Here is a 6,000-nt window from a genome sequence, read left to right on the forward strand (position 1 = left end):
GAAAATTGTCTCCGAAAATGGCTCCTCGTGATTGAGTAGTGGTGTGGTGGTCGGAGCTCGAGCGTGGCGCGGCGGGCGCGGGCGGGGTAATGGCGGCGGCAAAGGACGCGGCAAAAACTTCCTCATTACCCTCGTCTACAACAATCCACCTCCATTTATAATGCTATTAATAGAATAATAGTTTACCATGACAATAAAATTTTCTGCACCAAACGAACATTAATGTAATTTTATCGGCAAAAAATTACTCGGTACCTACGCCCGTTTTGTGACGCTTTTTAATAACGACATTTATTTTTCCATTAGTCTCCGGGTATTCAAGATAAACATCCGCCTTGCAATTAATGCTGTACCTACATGAATTAGGTAATTTAGGCGCTATTATGATGTGTATTCCTGCTATTTATACCTATAATATGTACGAAACATACTTATATTACGTATCATAAGGTACATGTATTGTATTGTATTGTACATGGTTAACGGAAACTGTTGTTATGTACTTACACTGTATGTATACCCGATATATATTTTTACTTTAGAATTAATTGAATACTCGAGTATTTTTGTATACTGTACGAAAAGACTGTTCTGTTCTTCTGTTCAAATTAGGCGCCTACTTGAAAAATGCTCATGTTTGTTGATACTGATGTTGATATGATATGCTTACTTACTCGTACATGACCAGTATTAATATTATAATTAATATAATATCACTTAAAAAAAATGTGGTTTACAAAAACAAATGAAGAACAAGAATTAAAACATGTATTATGTGGATTTCAGTTAAGTATCATAATAAAACCGGCCATGTCCGGCGACCTTATCTGTATGAGGGATCTCTTCCAGCTAATCTAAAAAATAACCAAAATCTATACCTAAAGTAATGTTACATACTATAAATTGTATACTTATCCCTAAAGAATGCCTTGCAGCCAACTTCTGCGGAACGTAGTGGCTACGTGATCACACAAACCCCGTGTTTCCTTAGCGAAGGCGATCAGAGGACCCGGCCAAGTACTGATGTGCCGTCGGAAAGTGTTTCCTTAGCGAAGGCGATCAGAGGACCCGGCCAAGTACTGATGTGCCGTCGGAAAGTGTTTCCTTAGCGAAGGCGATCATAGGACCCGGCCAAGTATACTGATGTGCCGTCGGAAAGTCTCCAAACTTGGCTTTCCACTCGGAACAATTCGACACACTCATGCATGATTTTGTATAACAATCGATATGATATTTCCAAAGTTACCACCATACTTGATTATGATGGTATCTATTTTTTTTTATTCAATAATAAAACAAATAATTACTAGACTACCCAGAGTACCCACAGGTACTAAAACTTGTTTTTGATACGAAATCGATTACTAGATAATCCCTTAATGGGCGTTTTCTAAAATAAATATTGAAAACCCGATTCTCACGGATCCTGGTGTTTTTGGGTTCTTTCAACTCAAAATCACTAGCATATTCAATCAAAAAAAAAATTGTATGAAAATTGTACATTCCACTTTCCACTACGTCACGTCCATACAAGTGAAAAATTTTCTCATAATAAAACGTGACGTAATGGAATGGACATTTTGGGACATCTTTTCTTAATGGAAGGGTGGAGAGTGCTGTCGATTCTGAGTAGAATGAGCCCAAGAATGTCCAGATTTTAAAGAATCAGGTTTTCAATATTTATTTTAGAAAACGCCCTAATACCAGCAAATGTTTATTACTTATAATATCGAAATGTATGTATTAACCAGTTTTTATTTACAACAGAGGAGAATCTATGATAACGTGGCGTATATTTATGTACCTACTAAAATTATCTGGAAAAATAAACAATAATTAGCCAATATTGTTATTGCTGATAAATAAAATAAAAATGCATCTTTTAATTAAAATTTAATCAAATTTTTATTTAAAATAACTTATAATAACCGTCAAATGGATGTTAACGCCGCGCCTATAAAATGTTTTATGTGCACATTAATTCAATAATTTTAATGTGCATATTATTGTTAATGCGGGGTGCAGGGTATATGGCAATTCGCATGCTTTTTAAGTATTATTTTAAACAGACAACCTTGGGAGTCCGTTTATTGTAATATGAAGCCAACACTGCCATTATAGCAGAGTCATTTACACTTAGTGCTCCAATTAAAGAGATTGTAACTGAGATTGATTGTACAACTAACCTCTTGATTGAAAATAAACAGATTAAATTTTTTTGTTTCTCAAAATGGTGCAAAAATAAAAAAGTTTATTACATCAGTCAGTTTACAATTTTCGTTGTTTTTAATAAAAAAACCTGCATTTATATTTTTTTGGTCTTATATACTCAGTTAACTACTAATACATAAATATACATATATACTCGTATAAGCCGCGGGTTTTTGACATCTTTGGCTGAATAGGCTAGAGAGAAGGACTTCGCGGAGATGATTATTTTTCCTCGATATTCGTGTGTGATACGTAGGTCACTCGATAAATTTTGAGATAAAAAAAACGATTGAAGATATTAGTATTATTTATTTTACATTTTTGCAAAATACTCTCCATTACTCTCTATACAAAGTTCCATTCGTTTGAACCAACTTTGGAAGCACTTTTGCCAGTCTTCATCAGATAGATCCGAAATTGCTTCTTCATATGCAGCCACGGCTTCTTCAGCACTCGAGAAAAACTTCCCTTTTATTTTTTCTTTCACCACCGGGAACAAAAAGATATCACAGGGAGCTAAGTCAGGACTGTAGAGTCCACCCACATCCATGTGGTAAGGTTTCTATCCCAGCTTTGTCAATAAACGCCTTTGTTCTGAGGGACGTATGTGAAGAGGCGTTATCGTGACGCAGCAAGATTCCCCGAAGTCCAGTCTTTGGTCTCCTCTCTCGCACTGCTTTGGAAACTTGCGGCAATGCTACTGTAGTATACCAATCAGAGTTGACTGACCTATAATTTTCCAGCATTGATGTTGATAAATGTCCGCCCCGTGAAAAGAAACTAGCTACCACTTTTTTGCCGACGTTACGAGGTCTTTGTAGTTTTGTTAACTTTCCCTCTGAGAAAACCTATACTGACGATTGCCGCTTGTTTTCCGGGTCATATTGGTAAATCCATGTTTCGTCACCTGTAATTATTCCGATACACGCCGCGATGTCCCGTTGTCGAATCGTAGACGCATCTCACGACACCAATCTACACGAGCCTGTTTCTCAGTATCGGAGAGCAAACGTGGTATCCAACGACAACAGAGCTTCCTTACTCCAAGATGTTGATGTAGAATGATGCTAATGCTCCCCGAACTGACGCCTAAGATATTCTCTATGTCCATGTATGTTATTCGTGGATCTTCACGCACCAACATTTCAGTAGTCCACACGTTTTCTGCAGTTACTGCTGTTTGTGGGCGACCACTTCGGTGGTCATCTTCGAGGCTGGTTTTACCCCTTTTAAATTCGTTGAACCATCTAAAAACTGTTGCCCGTGAAGGATCAGAATCTCCTAACGCTGACTGCAATCGTTGCAAACACAATTGTTCAGATAAACCTTTAAAATCATAAAATATCATAGCACGCAAATGTTCGCGGTTAAGTTCCATCGTTTCAAAGAAAAAACGCGGAAACCGTTTTAGAAAAATGACTGTAGAGTCTGTTCGGAAAGAGAAGAGTCGTGGAATGTATTGGGCCCCATACATTCCACGCCTCTTCTCTTTCCGCACAAACTCTAACGTATTCAATTTTTAAATTGTAGCGAATGCCGATTCGCTCGCACTTGTGTTCTATTTTTAAATAAATTTGCTTTTTAAAAACATATAATTCAGGTGCGTTCCATTTTCGAATTTCGAGCATCTCAAAACTTATCGAGTAACCTACGTACCATAATGATTACCCAAATATTAACAAACACCATTAACATGAACCCTTAAAACTCTACATAGCATTTCAGGAAGGCAAACATTCAATATAAATAAATAAAGAACCAAATAGCGTGTCACTTGACTATTGCTCTTCCCTATAGGAATTTTGCAATGAGCTAAATTACCTTTAATCAACTTGTGATAAGTAACGTCAGGATTTTATTTAATTACATTGCTATGATATGATACGTGCAATTACTTGCTCTAATTGCGGCACCAAATGATCGCACAATGAGATATTATTCTCGTATTTTTTTGAAAATTCTCCGATGACGGCATGAACACGCATTGACAGCGGTTGCGCTTTAGGGGAATGTGGGGTAAACACGGACATTGGATTATTCCGGACACTTAGACTATCTAACATCTTACGGCGGCCCTGCGCGCCCCGCTAATATTTGAAAACGTCAGCCATATCTATAGTGAGTGGACAGTTGTTGTGACGGCAGACCACACAAGGGGGCGTAGGTTATTTAAAGTTTATTTTATTGATTCATATAGTTTTTAACCAAATATAATAACATGTCTACATATTTATATATGTACATATATATGTCGCAGTCGGATCGTATAATCCGCCGTATTACATTACGGCTAGCCGTTTTACAAGACAGGGGCGTTTTGAAATGCGGCGGTTCGACGATTAGCCGGATTGAATGCGGCTGAATGAAGAAAATCCGCCGGAATGTATTCGGCGCCATACGTTCTTCAACACGGCTAGCCGTAATGTAATACAGCGAGTCATTAGCCGCCACTTTGACAGTTTTTAGTCCCAATTTTTAACACTCGTGGCGCTGCCTGACATAACAACAACAAACTATGAAAAACGCTGTGGTGTCCATCAAATCTGGAGTTCGTCGGACTGTTTATTTTCAAAAAACATTTCCTTCGCAACTTAACTAGACGGAGCCCCGCTTCGCGGGGCTCCTATTTCTGAGCGGTTTGCCCTTCGGGCATCTGAAGCTACCTAACGAACCTAACCTACCTACCTATTGATTTAGTGAGACGTCCGTGAAAACATTACACTTTGGGGAAAAAAGCGTAAGTAGGTAAGTAGGTTAGGTTCGTTAGGTAGCTTCAGATGCCCGGAGGACCAACCGCCCAGAAATAGGAGCCCCGCTTGCGGGGCTCCGTCTATTTAAGTTGTGAAGGAAATGTTTTGGAAAAGAAACACATGTAGTGCGGTGGGACCGTGGTAAAAATAAATTAAACTGCAAACATTGTCAAACTCCGGTTACGTAGACGACCGAAAGAACTGGTCACTCTACAATCTAAATAGTAGATACGATGCGGCTAAACGTAGGCCGCCTTATTGAAGAACGTATCGCAATGACAATCCGGCTAATCGTCGAACCGCCGCATTTCAAAACGCCCCTGTTTTGTAAAACGGCTAGCCGTAATGTAATACGGCGGATTATACGATCCGACTGCGACATATATATGTTACTGTAATCTTCGTTTGCTTACAATATATCATAATACATATTAGTTAGTATAATCATGAAACCAAAACTTGTGACTGCGCTCAATAATCATTTTTAGGGTTCCGTACCCAAAGGGTAAAAACGGGACCCTATTACTAAGACTCCGCTGTCCGTCCGTCCGTCCGTCTGTCACCAGGCTGTATCTCACGAACCGTGATAGCTAGACAGTTGAAATTTTCACAGATGATGTATTTCTGTTGCCGCTATAACAACAAATACTAAAAACAGAATAAAATAAAGATTTGAGTGGAGCTCCCATACAACAAACGTGATTTTTGACCGAAGTTAAGCAACGTCGGGCGGGGTCAGTACTTGGATGGGTGACCGTTTTTTTGCTTGTTATGCTCTATTTTTTGTTGATGGTGTGGAACCCTCCGTGCACGAGTCCGACTCGCACTTGGCCGGTTTTTTATTTTTTATTTCTTCGAATATGGTTTTCCGGGCTAACTATTCATAGACAGTTGTTATTATCCCATTTGAGTCCTGTAGATATTTGTTTAAAACGTCATAGGGTAGTTAATACGGACACAATATTTTGTTCTTTTGAAATGTTTATACTTTTGTATAAATAACAAATTATTATTAATGATGATTTGGTAGATAAATGTC

The sequence above is a fragment of the Cydia amplana genome, chromosome Z (genome assembly GCF_948474715.1).
Source record: "Cydia amplana chromosome Z, ilCydAmpl1.1, whole genome shotgun sequence".
NCBI classification, from domain to species: domain Eukaryota; kingdom Metazoa; phylum Arthropoda; class Insecta; order Lepidoptera; family Tortricidae; genus Cydia; species Cydia amplana.